Genomic DNA, 18,933 nt, shown 5'->3' on the forward strand with positions numbered 1-18,933 from the left:
CTGGCTGGCGGGAGAACCTGGAGAACAGCCCGGGGAATCCTTGCTGTGCGATTGAAGGAGAAAGGGTTCTGCTCCTAGAAGGTACCAAATTCTGGGAGGGTATTACTGGCCCTGACAAACCCCCTCTCAACCAGCACGCCTGCCTGGGTTGGACTGTAGGGAGGTGCTGGGGAAGGCCTGTGTCTGAGGCACAGAGTGGGATGCAGAAGCATCATGTAAGGCAGTGGTTCTCAATATCCCTAATGCTACGACCCTTTAATACAGTTCTTTGTGTTGTGGTGACTCCCTCACACAACCATAAAACTTATTTCCATGGCTACTTCATACCTGTAATTTTGCTACTGTTGCAAATCATAAGGTAAATACCTGTGTTTCCCAGCGGTCTTTGGAGATCCCCTTGAAAAGGTCGCTTGACCCTGAAGGGTCACGAAGCACGGGTTGAGAACCTCTGCTCTAGGGCTAGTGGATGAGAAGGGGCTGGGGTGGGGAAGACATTAACCTCCTCTTTCCGTTTTTTGTTTCCAGGCTGTGGAGAGCTAGGCTGGTCTTCCTGAGTCCTAGCCTAGGCTCCTATCCCAACCTGATGTGCTTCTGGGGAAACTGTTTCCGGCCCCTAGTGTGAGCTTTGCTAAATTTTCAGATTATGGCGGTGGAGATGCTCCAGGACTGGTGCAGGTGGATGGGTGTCAGCGCTCGTAGGGGCTTGCTTATCCTGGGCATCCTGGAGGACTGCAGTGAAGCTGAATTCCAAGGGTCCCTGCAGGCTGCCCTGTGGCCCATGGGCCACTTTACTGTGCTTGGCAAAGTGTTTCATGAGGAGGATAATGCCACTGCAGCCCTGGTTGAGCTCGACCAGGAAATCAACTATGCTTTGGTCCCAAGGGAAATCCTAGGCACTGGGGGGCCCTGGAACGTGGTCTTTGTGCCCAGTTGCTCCAGCGAGGAGCTTCTTGATCGTGTTTTCCACTTCTTGGAGCAACGGGGGAGACAGTGGACAGTGTACCTGGAGACCCAGGTCTGGAGCTGGACAGAGTGTGCAGGCTCCAGTCAGTTAGTCAGGCAATCCAGCCCTGGGTGGATACCTTGCGGTACCAGCGTTTGGGTATGTTTTCTGGGAGCGTTCAGCCAGCCCCTGGGGAGGAATCCTTTGAGGCCTGGCTAGACCACACCACTGACATGTTTTGGGTGTGGCAAAGGGTCCCAGAAAGGGAGAAGAGGAGACGGTTGCTGGAGGGCTTGCGGGGAACTGCTTTGTACCTTGTACAGGGGCTGTTAGCAGAGAATCCGGCAAAGACTGCAGAGGAGTGCCTAGAGGCTCTGTCGAGTATTTGGAGACAATGAGTCTCAGGCCACCATTCGAATCAAGTGTCTGACTGCAAAACAGCAGCCAGATGAGCAGCTCTCTGCCTTTGTGTTGAGGCTAGAAGTTCTGCTGCAGAAAGCCATTTAGAAAGGGGCTCTCGAGAGAACCTCTACGGATGATTTGCGCCTGAGGCAGATGCTCACCAGGGCTAACCTGACTGAGCCTCTGGAGGAAGCTCTGAGGAGGCTAAGAATGATCAGGAGATCTCCAACTTTCCTGGAGTTGTTGGGCCTCAAACGGGAATCTGAGGAATGGGAGGCAAGACTAGCCAGCAACATGGTAGTCCAGGTGGAGGATGAAGCTGGCAATCTGGCTTCTGTCCAGGCTGATGGAAGAGCCAGTGCTAAGGCAGAAGATGAGGTGGAGGAGTAGGCAAAGGACAAGGTTGAGGAGGAGATATAAGGCCATAACTCAGACCACGGCCCTGTAGACCCAAGCCAGACAGGACCCTATGAGCCCCCTGGGACTCCCACCCCAGCACAGATGGGCAGTAATCTTAGAGAGTGCCCAGGAGGGCCCGGCTGCATGCTGGGCAGCCTTGCCTAGGCAGGAGAACATAAGGCAGAAGACCCCATCCTGTCCCAGTCTAGAAGTATTGCTGAAGGGTCAGCCCCAAAGTAAAGGAGCGGGCCTGCAGATATCTGCTATAGCCCCTGGCCTGGGAGAGATTAGGGAGAAATAGTCTCTTATAAGGGTCCTGACTGCCTGGCTCTTCTACCCAGTTAGCATCTCCAGGCAGGTTTATGACACTGCCTTTGGAATCTCATCCTTATCTGTTCTACTCACAGTGGCCCAGGTATTCAGTGAGTACACACTTTAATACTAGCTCTCCCATCCATCACACCCTAGCAAAGTATATCAGTCCCTGACTTACCCTGCTAGCTACTACCGTAGCCCAGCTTGTGTTGCGAACTTCCATGCCAGCCAAGGCCCTATTTGCTCTGCTCCTATCTCGTGTTGTGTATTCCTGGACAGCTTTCTTGATATACTTACAGGCCAGCAACTTGCTGCTTGTTCCCTGCAGATGTGTGTGTTCTTACCTGAGAAGGTGCTCTACAGAGATCCCAAGACAAGCCCTTGGAACCAGCAAAACAGTATGGGTGATGGCAATCAGCAACTGGCTGATGCTCATCTTGTGACTGATTACAATCTGGGGTGGGCACGAAGACCTGGACTAAGGATGGATGGGCTCGGAGAACCAAGATTCAATGTTCCACTCTTGTTGTTACTTTTGTTATTACTTGTGACAACAGTTCTTCAGTTTGGCAAGATGTTCCTTTCAGTGCTTTCCAGTGTCCAGAATAATTCAGGATCACCCTACAGTGGGTGATTCTTCTAGAGAGTTCCCCCAAAAGAAAGAACACTTCCAGATGCCATTATTCTGCAAAGAGGTGTATCAGGGGTCCCTTGGAAGGAAGAAGCTTAGGCAAGCAGGCCTCAGTGTGGCCAGTAGATGAGATCCTTTCTAATGAATCACAGAGTAGGAAAAGGTGGGACCTGTGGCCTCTAACAGCTGGGGGAAGTTCTGTGCTGTCATCCCCCCGCCTTCAATGACTTCAGTAAATGTATCTGTTCAATAAATTTCACGGATGTTACAGTTGCATCCTGCTTTTTCTTGGCTTGGACTGGACTGGAGCAAGATTGATTTATGTACAAGGCAAGAACATGAAGGGCTGTGGGGGTGGCAGGGGGGGGCTTGAATTGGTAAAAGCAGGCTGACAATGTGTATGGGGGCAGTGGCTATCTGGTTTCAGTGGGGAGGCACTTCAGGATGACAAGAGTTAGGGATACGTCAGTTATGTGCTCAAGTGAAGCTATGGAGCAGTAAGCAAGGCCCTTGGACCCAATGTTCATGACTGATGGGTGTTTCAGTTAGGAAAGCGTTCTCACAGATATTAAATGCCATTTTTGATTACTAAAATATAGAAAAAAGAAAACCAAAAAAAATTTCCATGGAGCCACAAATAGCCAAAACCCTCCCCTGAGACAGAAAACCAAAATTGGAGGCATTATATTTTCTGATTTCATAATATATTACACAGATATAATGATCAAAAGAGTACCACACGCTTTTAATCACAGAGTTGGGAGGCAGAGGCAGGAGATCTCTGAGTTAAAGGCATAGCTGGTCTACATGGTGAATTCCAAGACAGCCAGGACTACATAGAATGACTCTGTCTCAAACAAACAAACAAAAGTATGGCATTGGCATCAAGGTGTGTATCAATGGGATGGGGAAAACATATAAGAAACCAGTCCCCACACCCACAAAAAACTGGGGAAAGTATGGTCTTTTCAGCAAATAGCACTCAGAAAGCTATGCATCTATGTGTAGAAGTAAGAATTTTGACCCTCACTTTGTTCTTGGAGCACTTTTAGTTATCACATTAAAACTTTAGACAGAAAAAGCATAAAAGATTTCCTCAAACGATAAATGTTATGCATAGCAAAAGGAAATATTCGAACAAACAAAATCACCATCTTTGGATTGGGGGAAAACATTTGTGAATTATAAACTTCATGGGGGTTAATATCTCAAATATCAATGAATTAGTACAACTCAATAGCAAAAAGCAAGCAAACAAAAACTCCCAAATAATTTGATTAAAAAATGGACAAAAGAACTCCATAGACAACAAGTATATGAAAATGTACGCAACATCACTAGTCAATAGGAAATGCAAAGCAAAACCACAATGTGAGACTTCCCCAGATGGGTTGAATGGCTACTATTAAAAACCACAACAGAGCCGGGCAGTGGTGGCACACGCCTTTAATCCCAGAACTCGGGAGGCAGAGGCAGGTGGACCTCTGTGAGTTCGTGGTCAGCCTGGTCTACAAAAGCTAGTGCCAGGACAGGAACCAAAAAGTTACAGAGAAACCCCCGTCTCGAAAAATCAAAAAAAAAAAATAGCCAGCTTCCTGGTTTGTGCTGGTTGCACAAATGCCTCTGGCTCTTTTGGGAGGTCCAGCTATGGAACACTTAAATGGGGTTTGTGAACAGAGTACCACAAATTGCTTAATGGCAACATAAACCTGCTGCATCCCTGGAGCTGGGGTAGAGAGCATGGCTTGCAGAGGCAGTGAACATACCTCCACCATGTTGTATAGGGCAGAGCCAATGGGCAGAGCCATGGAGTTGGTCCTAGCCATGCCCACTTAACATTTTTTAAAAAGGTACTCCTTGTCAAAAATAGCTATGCAATAAAGACAGACTCAGACAAAAGTGAACCTCTGAATGGGCCACAGCGTGTTTAACAACATACACAGGCTTGGGAAAGAGAGGGAAAAGAGTATAGATAGTAAAATAATATAAATAGTACGTACAGACAGTCATAGATTTAAGAAGAAAAGATAATTAAATAAATATTAAAAACTAAGAGTAAAAAAGCCACACGAGGTTGGAAAATGCACAGAGAGTCTGAATTATGTATACTATTGTGTTTTCTTTAAATTTTTTGACTGTGAATAAACTAACAACAGAGAGATATTTCATTGTATGGGCTACTAAGCTAAAGCAACATATATATTTTAAAGGTATTTTGACCTCAAATTTGAGTCTGAGGATATGTTACTTTGGAAAAGAGATTCTACATTTGTTCCCACAGAAGATAAGAACCTTAAGTTCCTTCCAGGCTAATGTAGTATGATGGAACATAGATCCCCTGAAAGGTCTCCATAAACCCTAAAAATACTTTGCCCAACAAACAGCAGGAATCAATTTGGAGAAAACAACTCCCAAATTTCCAAAATGATGGTTTATAAATGTTTGTTTTCATTTGAAGGGGGATATGATATAGAGATGAATACTTTGCATTGGTAGGGACCTTGGTCTATTGATACATATTTAAGGTCGACTTTGTTACAGTGTATATATGTAATTCTGCTCTTATTTAAGGTATTGTGTTTGTGCAGCTCATTTAAAAAAGTAATGTATAATTAAAAATTACAGATTATTAGCCTTTTATAATAGTCAAACAGGTAGTCATGTTATTCAGGTTTTCTAGATATATAGAGATATAATTCAGTTAGATAGATAATCTTCAACACTTTAAAGACTACAGAATATGACATTTTAAATGTTTTAAGAACTTAGACTTTTCTCACTAGTGAGACATGTCTGCTTCTGTCAGCACCAATTGCTTCAGAGACATTGATAGGCATTGAAGGAACTCATCATGGAATTTGCCTTCAATGTGACAAGGCTAGCCATTTGGGCAAGAAACTGCTCTTGCCTGGACTGCTTGATGGGATGCTGTATGAACTGGACATGCAGGACCCATAGAAAAATGATTGCTGAACTTGACTAAAGAAGGTGAGGCAGTCCTTCAGGGTTTCTGCTTCATGAAAGAGTCTGCCAGACATTCTACAGGACACAGAATAAACCAACTGATGCTCTTTACAAGACAGAACAGATATTCAAATTTCTTGCTTCATGGAAAAGTCTGTACTAGGGGCCTGTAGACTGAAGATGGATGCCCCAATGGTACAGAAGAACTTTGGGTGACTGTCCAGGCAGCGAGATCTCTCTGTCAGCTCTAGAGTATTGCAAGTTGCTTACAATGCACTTCCTGTTCACTTATATCCTCCTGGGGTCTTTGCTGGAATTGAAGATAAATAGGAATATAGTTTTCCTTAATTATAATAAAAGATAAATTAGATATAAAACTTTAGATTCACAAAGAAATATTGTCACTGTAAATCTTGCTTGATACTTGTTATATGTAATTTTACTGTGTTAAAGTTAAAACTTTCTTTTTTGTTTAGATCGAAAAGGGGAGGTGATGTGGGATATCCTTGATAAATGTTGCTTTTATTGGCTAATGAATAAAGCTGCTTTGGCCTATGACAGGGCAGAATATAGCCAGACTGGAAGAGATATCTAGAGAGAGTAGGCGGAGTCAGAGAGACACCATGTAGCTGCTAAAGAAGACAGAGGCCATGTAGCTGCCTAAGAAGCAAGCAACTAACAAACCACTAGCCATGGGGTAAAATATAAAATAACAGAAATGGGTTAATTTAAGAAAGACATAAGAGATAAATAAGAATACACATAAGCTATTGGCCAAACAGTGTTGTAATTAATATAGTTTCTGTGTGATTATTCGGGTCGGGGCAGTCAGGAAACGTAAGCACAACCTCTGCTTACAATTGTGGGTAGGCCTTTTTGTTTTTCAAGTCCTGGGCTGATGCAATAAAGCACTTCAAGGTACATATTAGACAGTGAGTGAGGAGTATGCTTTTCTTTCGGAACTATGAGGAACAGGAGCTGCAGAAGGAATCAGAAGTCCACAGCATGTAGAATCAGAATATGAAACTCCAGGAACATATTTGCACATGAGGCACATGGCCCACACTTTTGATAGTGGTAGGACAGGAGCCTAGGCCTTCTTACATGCTTGACAAGAACCATACCACTGATCTCTGTAGAGGCTTACTCTGTGGGGGCAGTGATGAATATGGAATTTCACAGTTTGAAAGCGACCTGGAAAGTAGAAGCTGTTGTTTTTCAGCAGCACAATAAGAGTCTCTGCCGACACAATAATCCAAATTAGAGCAAATCAGATCGAATTAAAAAAAATAACCAGGTTTAATGGACGCCAGGGTTACTGGGTGGACCCAGGAAAAACATGGAGAGGGAGAAAAGAGAACCGGAATAAACACCAGAGAGGGAAAAGGGAAGACCAGGTGTTCCTTGGGGGTGGGGGGTAAATAGCTTGTGGGAGTGGCCTCGAGCATCTCTGGGGAGGGGTCACTGTTTGGTAGGTTGTCTTGGAGGTGGAACTTGGATTGAGGCAACTCCCAGGGGAGGTGACTTGAAATGGAGTTTTCTGCTCAACATTCCAAAATGAATGCCAGGGAGCTGGGGTGAAGCCCCCAACTAAACATTACAGTCTTTTCGGTTAAAGGGCTGCTGGTTCAAGTTTAGCTACTTACTGCGGGCATTGTTGATGTGGGAGAGGGGAGAGTTGGGAGTTGGTGGGCTCACACTCAGAGAGAGATGTGGCTGGAGAGGCATCCAGTATACTGCCTTCCTGGAGACCTCCAGCAGCTGTTTCTTGAGGGAGGTAAGAAGGCAGGTAGCTAGGAGAAAAAATATTGTTATTACCTGTCTTGTTTGTACCAACAACGATGAGTGTGCCAGGACAAGGAGCAGATAGGATCTTTATTATGGCATCTTGGAAAACCAGAGGGTGGAAGGTCCTAACTTCTAGACAGATCAAGTATCCACAATAGGTGCCCGCTTGGGTCTGGAGAGATGGTACCAGCATGGGTGTCTCAGAAGCTTGGCAGCTGAGGGGGTGGTGAGGATTACCGTGTGAGGTCCTGTCCATCCAAGAGAACTGGGAGCTATGTAGAAGGAGCTACCGGCCTGCTTTTCATCCCACCCGGCTCCCGCACAGCTAGCTTTACACCCGAAATAACAACATACTAATTGTATTCATTTAAACATTGCCTGGCCAGTTAGCTCTAGCCTCTTATAGGCTAATTCTTACATCTTGATTAACCCATTTCTATTAATGTGTGTAGCACCACGAGCTGGTGGCTTACCGGGAAAGATTCAGCATGTCTGACCTGGCGGCTGGCTCCATGGCGTCTGGCTCACTTCCCTTCTTCCCAGCATTCTGTTCTGTCTACTCCACCCACCCATGTTCTGACCTATCAGGCCAAGCAGTTTCTTTATTAATTAACCAATGAAAGCAACAGATAGACAGATGACCCTCCTCCATCAGAGCTAGATGTTTAAGGAATACTCTGCCCCTGGGGAGAGCAGGGCATATTTAGGGGCATTTGGGTCCACTGGTGTGGGGCAGGGAGACAACTGTCAGCATGTGAAAGGAAGAGGGAACTTAGAAAGGAGAGGTAGGGAAGGTGCACCACCAGTGGAAGAGTATGGACTGGGAGGTGGTGATTAACAAGAAAGGGCCTGCCATAAAGGAGCTCAAATGGCAGGTAAGGGCATTGGGGAGAAATGAGGGCCAAGATGACCTGACTTCAATGGAGAGCTTGGTTTGTTGTTGTTTGATGAGTCCATTGGCCCTCTCCACCTTTCCCGAGGATTGTGGATGGTAGGGGGTGTGGAATTTCCAGGAGATGTTGAGAGCTTCTGACCCGAGCTCCATGACCCTGGAAGTGAAGGCTGGCCCATTGTCCGTCTCGATGGTCCATGGGATGCCAAACCGAGGAATTATATGGTCCAGGAGCACCTCAGCCACCACATCTGCTGTTTCCATGGAGGCTGGAAACATTTCTATCCACCCTGTAAAAGTGTCTACAAGTGTTAAGAGATAACAAAGTTTTTTTTTAAGTAGGCATATGGGACAAATCAACCTGTCAACCTTTGCCTGGTTGATGCCCATGAAGCTGATGCAGAGACTGACATATATGGAGACCCCTTGTGGACTGGCCTGGGCACATGTCAGGCAGGAGGGGTGAACCTGTGAAATATGATCTTGGAGATGGGTGGGGTCAAACAGTGGCTCTAGAAATGGAACAAAGCTTTGGGGCCTATGTGTAAGGTGTGGTGGATGTCTGAAATGATCGACTATGGTCTTGAAGAAGAATGAGACAGATATTTAAATTGAACCAGCCACCCTTTGTTTTTGTGGCCCCCTTTTTATGAGCTCATCCCTACGTTCTGGTTTGTAACAAGGTTGATAGGAGGGAGTTAAGAACAAAATATGTCCTGTGGAATCAAAGGAGCTTGAAGCCAGCCCCCAGGGCTACTGAGTCTGCCTTGGCATTGCCTAAGGTCACTGGGTCCTTGGAGGATTGGTGTCCCTGACAGTATTTTATGGCTACTTCCACAAGGACCTGGAGGGCCTCCAAGGGATTGGCTATAAGGGGTCCATTAACTATGGGAGTGCCCTTGATAGTAAGGAAGCCCCTTTCCTTCCAGAGTGTAGAATGGGCATGGGCTATTAAGAAGGCATATTTAGAGTCTGTATAAATATTAGCCCTTTGGCCGTTGGCTATCTGGAGTGCTCTAGTAAAGGCAATTAATTTGGCCTTTTGTGAGGAGGTTCCCATAGGCAGGCAGGTTGCTTTAACTGTGTTAGTGGAAGTAACCACTGCACAATGCTGCCTGGTCCACACTTTCAAGGGAAATTTTTTCCATGTATTGCTCCCTACTTCTGTTTTTTCAATTATTTGTTTTAGTTTATAAAATGATGTACTTTATTATAACACTTTGTACATTCTCATGTTTGTGATATTATATCTTGCACTTCTTGACTGCAACTGCCTCCACCGTTCCTGCTCTTCCTCATGTGCTTCATCTGCATTATACACTGCAGTGCTACTGTTGCATGTGCACGTACGCTCACACACACGCACGCACACACGCAAAGGAGTGTACCAGGAGACAGAGAACACAGATAAAAAGACAGACACCAGAAGGCATCATATGTATTCTTCTGCTCCTTGCTCAAGGATGTACTTTATAACTTCCATACTCCAAAGATAAAAAAGAAAGTATGATGTGTGTGACAACTCAGTGTATAGGAAAACAGACACACACACACACACCAATTAGCCCAAAGCACTGATGTGCAATATTCTCCCATAAAACAAACAGGGAGGAGGACTTATAAATCCAACAAAGGCTACAGACAAATGAGAATTACAGAAGGAATCAGGACAAAGGAGCAGGAGAGATGACTTGAGAATTGATCAGACAAGCACTTCAAAGTCTACAGTGAGAAACCTGCAGTCGCATGTCCCCAAGAAAACTCAAGGACACAAATGAAAAGAGAAGTAAACAGGAGCTTCTGGGAGGCATAAAAAGGCTGCCTCTCATCAGTACTCGTCAGGTGTCAGTGACGTCAAGCAATGACATGTCCCCATCGTTGGGCTTCAACCTCTGGAAGAGGATGGTGTAGGCAAGGAAAACGGCATTACTGGGACATATAGCCCCATGAATGGTAGGCGAGGAGACAGGGTTTTGTTCTCAGAACTTAACGTACAGGGGCAGTGGCAGTTAAAGTCAGAGGAGAGGCTGAATATGCAGGTAAGAATATTTCTGACATGCAGGCTCTGAGCATTGCACTGCCATGTGCATGGCTAAGTAGAACACAATGGCCTTAGACATGATCTTCTCTTAGAAAAGAAAGTAACACATTGAAATTGCTATTTCCTCCTCTAGATGGAGTCAAAAGCAGGAAGAAGGGAGGTCCAGAGATTTTTCCATTCTTAAAGGTAAGAAGGATTGAGTTACACTGTTGATGGCTTTTACAGAGAAACAGCTCATAACACAGAGGGAAAATGTGGATCCATTTAAAAATCTTCTGTACATGTTCATTGTTGTGAACTTCTGAGTGTGGAATCCAGAAGCTGACAAGACGTGTCTGCCTCATCTATTCTTCATGTTCGTTTTTTAGACAGGGTCTCCTCATAGAACTCAGTACTTGCAAATCCAGCCATACTGGCTGGTCAGCAAGCACCAGGGTTCTTATCTTTGCAGTCCCACTACTGAAAATACAAGCATGCACACTATGTGTGATCTTCTTAACCTGGGTAAGAGCCCACATTGTGCAGAAAGGAAATCCAGGAATTAGCAGCAAGGACTAACGCTGAGCATTCTCCCATACGAGGCAAACGGTACTGTGAATCTAGAGGCACAGGCTGGAGGACACAGGACATTTCACAGAGATTCAGACAAGAACAGAGACTGAGAAAGAAGACCGGGCTTGTGTAAGGTTGCACTTGAGAGCCCACTGAGGCACCAATTCGGTGCACAGTCACAAAAATATGTCATGGACTGTGATTCCAGACAAGAAAACAGGAGCTTCAGGGAGGTATGGCAGGGCTGCCCCTCATCAGTACATCACAGATGTCAGTGACTCCAAGGGATGACAGGTCCCCTACTTTCCTGCAAACAGCAGAAGTCTCTGATCTCTGAAATGTGAGAAAAGCTGGGATACTGATGTTTTCTGCAAAAAGTCAGCCCACAAATAGCAAATGTCTCATTTACAGTAAGAAGTCTCCGGGAAGGGGAAGATGGCTGAGAATGGAAAGTGCTTTCTGCATGAGGTGAAAACCCGACTTCATCATCCAGTACTCATTTGACAAAAAGGTATGTGGACAGGTATGTTTAATCTCAGCACCAGGGAGACAGAGACAGGAGGATCAAAAGGAGAGCACATACACACACTCACAAACATGCACGCGTGCAAGCGTGCTCACACACAGAGAGATAAATAGAGAGGGAGAGACAGAGAGAGACACACGCAGAGAGACCCACGCAAAGAGACACACACACACAAAGACAGGGGGAGTCCTTTGAAATCAGGCTATTCCTAGGGTCACAACATTTCCAACCCCTTCTTTGGCTTCAAAGCACAGCCTCAAAGCACACATGCGTTCCTCTCCTTCAACGTGAGTGAGCCAAGAGGGAGGTAATGGAGAAAGCAATGGGACCTGCCCCATCCAAGGCACCCTAGAGAGGACAGGGAGTAAGGGGAAGAGTCAGAGACACATAGAGAGACACAGTGTCATCAGGAACCTGGTGTGCTGTCTGGGTGCATGGGGTCCGTGCAGAGAGGGCAAGTCTGCGCATAGCTAGCTAATACCCCACCCATAGCTGGTGACGGTCCAGAGAGGAGACCCCAAGGGACTTCTTCACGCTTGGGCACAGGCCACAGAGGGCTAGGCCCGGCCTGAAGCTAACAGGAATTGCCGAATCCATGTAGACAATCTGCAACGTCAAGCACGTTCGTGAACGTTTATTTTGGGGGTCAGGGGGTAGGGGTGGGGTCTGTGTGTGGAGAAACACGTATGCAGTGAGGAGCGGTCATAGCAAGCCCCACAGTCTCCCAGATGGTTCTCTTTTGGAGGTGGAGCTGCAGGGGGTGATGGCAGAAAGGAGGAGGCTCCCTTCTAAGGAGTGGGCGCAGGAGGGTCCCTGCCAGCCCCAATCCTGGCTGCTGACCTCTTCCGGGCCGCCTTTAGGATGGTCTTCTCAAAGAGCTCTTTTTCACGATAGTGCACAGGTGGGCCACGCAGGTACTTCTCTTCTGCCTCCTTGTAGCTGAGCTCATCCAGGGCAGCGATGGAGCAGATGATTGCCTCTGGAAGAAGAACCTCCATGGTGAGCCGGACTTGGTCTCCTCTTGCCAGCGAGAGCAGGGCCTGGTCTGCTTCCTTGGATATTTCTTGCAAATGTCTGGCCACGAGGTGCAACTGGTCTTCATCCTCCAGGTAGGTCTCAATGCAGAAGACTTCCCTCTTTGACTTCCAGAGGTCGTCCAGCCACCGGGACGGTTTCCTGCCCTTCACGATGTCCAGCAGGTGCTGGTCGGCCCCCTTTCTCTTCACGATGAAGTCTACGAGCTTCTGGTTGGCTCTGTCCCAAGCGGCTCTCATGCGGTCAGGCAGGAGTTTCTTGCGGGGCCTCTTCCCACCGGGGGCGGTCTCCTCCTCCCAGTCTTCCAAGTCGGCATAGCTCACCTTGGGGAAATCAATGCGCAGGTCGCCCTCTTGAATGGCTCTCCTCAGCGGGTAACTGGCTCGGGCGGTGTAGTAGTCCATAAAGGAGCCCCGGAAGGAGCCACAGGCGAGGTCCTCTCTGTAGCGGTCGATCACAGAGAGGCACCAGTTGATGCCCTGGCCGTACACTTTGCTGGCTCTCCGCAGGAGGGAGAATCTCTCCCCACAGTCCAGGAGCTTCAGCTTGCGGAGAGGGACGCGGACACCCCTGCGCTCAAACTGCATGTTGCCCTCGATCAGCAGCACCCTGGCCGTCTTGTCGTTCTTGCTGACACTCTTGACCACCGCCGGCCAGAAAGGATGGTCCTGGAATTTGAACCAGACCAGCATCCCTCGTTCGATGGTATTCGTCTCCTGGGCAGAAGCCACACTGGTGGCTTGGCAGTCTTCCTGAACTCCAGGGGCTCTCCTCTTGACCCTGGCCTTAGTCACCTTCGAGCGCACTCGAGTTTCCAGTCCCGAGAGCCCACAATGTGCACACAGCACATGGATCTTCCTTTTCCTGCCAGCAGTGCGGACTGATCTTCGCAGGCTCGGGACTGGAGGCGTGCAGGCTGCCGATGCCCCCTCTGAGTCTGGCCTCAGGGTCGGCGGACCGGGATCCTCCTTGTTCTCTGGGAGGGTGGTCTTCCTTTGGGCTCCAATGGCCTGGATCTCTAGGCCACCACACCCTACTTGCTGCTTGAGAGCTTTGGGCGAGGTAGAGGCGTGCCTCCTCGGTGGCCCAGAGGCAGGTCTATGCTCATTGTTAGCACGGGCACCCTCCCTAGAGGCCCGGGTGCTCAACTTTCTCTTGCCAGGATTATCACCAGCATTTCCTGTTGGCGTCTTGCAGGAACTTGGCCGAGCTCTGGTGCCCCTTAACATGTTCCCTTGCATTTCAGAGTAAGGGGACTCTACAGTGGCATGGGCCTGGGCTTCCCCCCCTTGCACTGCAGGATCATTCCCTGAGCCCATCAACACAGGTCCTGGGCGGCCTCGCTTCCCAGGACTCCTGTGGGAGAGCCCTTGGCCTCTCTGGTTGCGCCCTTGGGGGTGCTGGCGCTGGCGTGGGCTGGAGCTGGTCTCCTCTTTCGGAACCTTGGGAGCCACTGTGCTGGTTCTTCGGCCACCTGCCCTTTCTCCTTGATACAAGCGGGTTCCCTCGCCCAGAACATCCAGGGCCACCCTGAGGGCTCTTCTGTATGCCCTGGTCTGCCCTGGCGGGCCACTGCCCTGTGACTCCTTTCCGGCCAAGGAGGCGATGGTTACGATTTCAGACTTGGTTAGGGGCCTCGCCTCTGTGCTCCTCACTCTGGTCTTCTCACCAACAGAGAGAATTTGGACCTCCAGGAAAGAGGCCCCTCTCCTCTTACTATGGGCCGAGGTCCTGGGTCTGGTCAACACCCTTGCAGGCCACAGCTGGCCCTTCCAGCCACAGAGCACATACTCTGCAGAGTCCATGGCGATGGAACCCTGGGGCTGTTCTGATCAGGGCAGGGTGACCCCCTGCGTTGTGGTGGGCACTGCTCCCTGCTAGTCGTCTCTGTCTGGCCTGGCTCCCCTGCCTGCGGTGCTGTCCTCCCTCCAGAATCTGGTAGACAAGCTCAACCTGAGGGCCTCTCTCAGGGTGATGTGGGCCTGCCCTGTAAGTGTGGGAGAGGGAAGCAGAGCTGCGTTAGGACAGAATTAGCCTTTAGTGGATACTGAAGCAACAGCTCAGTGAGGTGAGGAGAGAGAAAGCAAGGGGGTGCCCAAAGTCTGTCGTTCCACAGGGATGAGGGTGTGTGCCTGAGAAGATATGGAAGGATCCAGAGCAGATGTGTGACACACGGTCACCCACCCTGAGGCTAGGGTGGTGAACTTCCTCCCGGAGAGGTGAGTGTCTTTACTTGGCTTGTGTATTTTCCTGCCCATCCAATGCCTTGGGGGCTCCCCGGGATTCCATCCGGGTGGGGGGAGCCTCATTGCTTTCTTTCCTAGGGAGCTAACCCAACCTGTGCCCCACCCCAGGAAGCCTGTGCACACCTAGTGCACCTTGCCTTCTGCACCAGTATGATACCAGGTTGAGGAACGGGGTGTGTGTGTGTGTGTGTGTGTGTGTGTGTGTGTGCGCGTGTGTGTGCCTGTGTGTGTGCGTGTGTGTGCGGAAATCTTCATGGCGATTTGCATAACATGGCAGGTAAGGATGGTTGCTGTCACTGTCATAGCTTCTGGCCTCCCTCCCCTTCCCCCGCCCCCTCATAGTTTGGTTCTGACCTCTTGCTCCCAACTCCGTGCTGGACCGACCTCGCTATGGGATCAAGTGCACGCGTGGCACAAAGGAGAGCCCCCCCAAGGAAAGCACTTCACCGTGGAGAAATGCTTTCTAATTGGCAGACTCAGTGGTGTCAGATGAGAGCAACAGGGTAAGTGTCGCCATTGGTATTGCCCACTCTCCTGCTGCTGCCTCAAGTCCATGGGCCCTGCACACCCATATCTGCTGGCGATGGGCACTGTTCTACCATCAGATCCCAGGCCACAGAACTCTCCTGCCCACAACCTCTGTGCCATAATGTTAATCCACAGGGTCGTCTTAGACAGACAGGAAATCAAAGCGGCTGTTTGATGCCCTGGATGGTCACTTGCCCATCCCTAAGTCCAGAAGGCATGCTTTGAATCTTAAGTGGTGTCCAATCTCATCTGTAGCGTAGCTCTCCCATACATGTCCCTCCATTCTCTACCTCTCCACACAGGGCCTCCCCCGTGCTTCTCAGTGGAGTCTCGTCCCTTTCTGCTCACTGTGAGTGGGTGTGTGTCAGGGGTCTACTCCTTTCCTGACTGCTCTTGCCTTGGGTCCGCGGGGCTTCTCTCATTACCGGGCCAGCACCAGGCACAGCGCTGCAGAGCACTGTGGACCAGGGGGTCCTGAGGCAGTTCCCTGAGGACCCTGGTCATTTTGGGGACTCCTGTTAGCCCACGACCCCTTCGGTGAGTGCGGGCACCCCGACCTCTCCTTTAGGGACTCCAGGCCTTGCCTTACCCATGGGAATTCCCGACCGGACAGAAATATGGGAGGCAAATGATATTCGCTTCAGTCCCTCAGCCCTCCCCTTCCCACCCTCTGTATCCATAAACACCCGTCGGTAATTCTAGCACCAGATCCCTATTCACTGCTCAAATGTACAGTGTCCCCTCTGCCGTATTCCCGTTCAAGTCTTACCGACTTCCAATCTGATCTCACAGTGCATAAAGTGGCTCTCAACATGCAGGAGTCTAGGTCTGGCCCAGGCCACACCTGCTGGGTGATGCAATAGTAAATGTGGACTGTGCAATCTGGGGCCCAATTTAGGGATCACCCGCAGTGGTTCTTCCTCCGAGAAATCTGTGTGACCTCACAGGGTTGGCCTGCTCTGATCCAGCCTCCGTGGAGTCCTCGGCCACAGGTATCTATCTGCTGAGGACACAGAGGAAAACATAGGCACCTCAGTTACTTCCGGCTGCCCTCTGCTGGACCTTCCGAGCACATGCTCACCAGCAAGGCTGACTGAGCACCATCTAGCCCAAGCAACCATGCCCCCATCCATATGCGGGTACCACACCTCGGGCACGAGAGAGCCCACCGCTCACTCGGTGCCCTTAGCAATCACGGAGGCCCGCGTTATAGTTATAGAATGCAAGCTTTCCACCCCAGGCAGGGGTGCCTGCAGGAGCTTCTGCTTCCCTCAGGCGTGATGTTCTCAGCCTCACACACTTCCTGAGTTAGAAAACATACCCGGGAATATCAAGTTTGTGTTCAAGCCCACATGCCAGGACATCCAGGCAGCATCTGTATCTCAGTCACAGAGAAAAGCGTCTGCACCCATTATCAGGCCACGCTCTTCCCGGCGTGTGTATTCCATCTGTGCAGGCCTACTGCGCCGTGCCTTAGAAAAGCCCTCCGTCTTTCTACAACCTGCTTAAATATTGTCAGTTTTGCCATCCGGCTCCATCGATTCAGGCATCACCTCTAGTGCACTACCTTCGACAGTTACCTTTCCGATGAAAGCAGCAAAGTCTTCCCCAGAGGTGCACGGAGAAGGGTGCAAGATGGAACCCTGAAATCCCTGTCTCAACACATGCTTTGGCCCCGTGCCCGAGGCCTTCTGTCAAGAACTCGCACACGGTCTCCGTGTGCGACATCCATTCACGTTTTGTCCAGATGGGAACTTCCAGATGGCTCCCCTCCCTGTGGTGAGACAAACAGACGGGGCCCAGTCTGACGAGAGGGTGCGAGAAGGGCACAGAGCGTATTGTTCACACGCAGGGGCTGAGATACAGGGAGAGATGCCGATGATGGGCTGCTGGGTCAGAGGGAAACCCCAGCTGCACACCCTGTAACACAGCCCAGCTGATGCTTAACCCATCTGTGAGCAGAGCAAAGACTCTGACCCGGGCACAAACTAACACCCATCGAGGAAACAGACGCTGCCCCTTCTTCAGGTGCTCTCATACCGCACTGACTTTTTTTTTTTTTTTTTTTTTTTTTTTGCCTCAGTCTGCCTAGCTGCGATTAGTGGCCACTTTAGAGGCGGCTGTCTTTTGGAGGCATTTCTTCCCTTCTTGTGTCAGGTCTCCAGGCCAAGAGATCTGGAGACCTCGGCTTCTATCCTCCAAGGGAACTGCCAGTCCTCATCCATGTTTACCTCCTCCTTAAATGCCTTCCAGCTTCTCTCTCTCAGACAACACAAGCTACAACTCTCTCGGGTAAGGTGCCATCGCACCAACACGGCCATTCTGTCAAGAGCACGTGTGACAATCATTGCCAAACAGCGACGAGGCAGCCATTTATGTAGGTTGGCGAGCTATCCTTTCAGAGCCTGAAAGGATAAAGCTGGCACCAACGCGGTGAGGTGTCACCCGAGGACAAAGAGACAGGGCTGGCTGAGCACCAGTCCTTGGGGCTTCGCGTCAAACAGTAATAGCCAGAACCTTTCCTGTCCCACGAAAGAGCCAGCACGTACCCACGGCACACTCACGGGCCCAGCTCACATTCACTCAGGATGGCTGCAGGCACCTACCTGTGTGCCTCGTGTGTCTGTCTAGTGATCCCACGTCTCCGCTCTGTGAGTATCTTTCGCTAATGTATCTGTAACCAGGAAAGAATGGCTTGTCCCCATTGTCATGGCAACCACAGTGTCATAGGAAAAACGTTCTCCCCTAGTAAGAGGCCAGTTCTCAGTAGAAATCAGGAAGGAGGCTGCCTGACTGTTCACTTACATCTCTGTCACCTAGTTCCCCCACCATCCCCTGCAGCTGCACGCATGAAACAGAGTAAGCATGCACACAACGACAGAAGACGATGTTGCCTGCCATTCCAGGGTGCAGGGGCCTTGGTGCTGGGCTTTGACAAGGGGCCGGGACAAGGCAAGACAAGAGCTGACAGGCTCCGTTCTACCTTCTACTATAATAAGATCAGGCAGGGGCCAGGTCTGAGAAGGACACCTTTTCACCTGACAGAATTTGGAAGGCAGGCACTTTGTCTCTCCAGCTGGAAATAAGTGTTCTAGGTCACTTTGCAACAAATATGGAGGACCGGGAACCTCCAGGAAATCAGGTGGCAGCATCATTCCCCCCACCCCGTCCTCACAAAAAAAAATTACACGGTGAATCTCAAGCAGAAAGGAGAGAGAACCCACTTCAAATGGCAGGAAGCTTTGGAAACCTCAAAGCCATGCACAGTGACATATTTCCTGCAGCAGTGCCACACCCCAAAACAAACCCAAACAGCAGCCATCTAGGAGAAAAGAAGTATTCAATATCCCCAGGCGGTGGAGGCTATCTCATTTAAATCAACACACCACACACACTCACACACACACACCACACACACACCACACAAACACACTTATACACAGACACACTCTCACACAGACACCAAACAATACACACACACCACACAAACACACTCAGACACACTCTCACACAGACACCAAACAATACACACACACACACACACACACACCACACAAACACAGACCTCTTACACCTGTTTAAGGTAATGGCAGAACAGAGAACAAAGTTAAGTTTAGGGGAAAAAATTAGGACCAGGGAATTGAAGGGGGCGTTTCTGACTGTTTTTTCCT

General features: G+C 49.3%; 1 pseudogene; it reads left to right on the forward strand.

Annotated features, from left to right (window-relative positions):
* The first annotated feature begins 643 nt into the window (after positions 1-643).
* LOC121440338 lies at positions 644-1,735 on the forward strand (annotated as a pseudogene).
* The last annotated feature ends 17,198 nt before the right edge of the window (positions 1,736-18,933 follow it).

Source organism: Microtus oregoni, unplaced genomic scaffold (genome assembly GCF_018167655.1).
Source record: "Microtus oregoni isolate MIOR12 unplaced genomic scaffold, Mior012 000067F_003, whole genome shotgun sequence".
NCBI lineage: Eukaryota > Metazoa > Chordata > Mammalia > Rodentia > Cricetidae > Microtus > Microtus oregoni.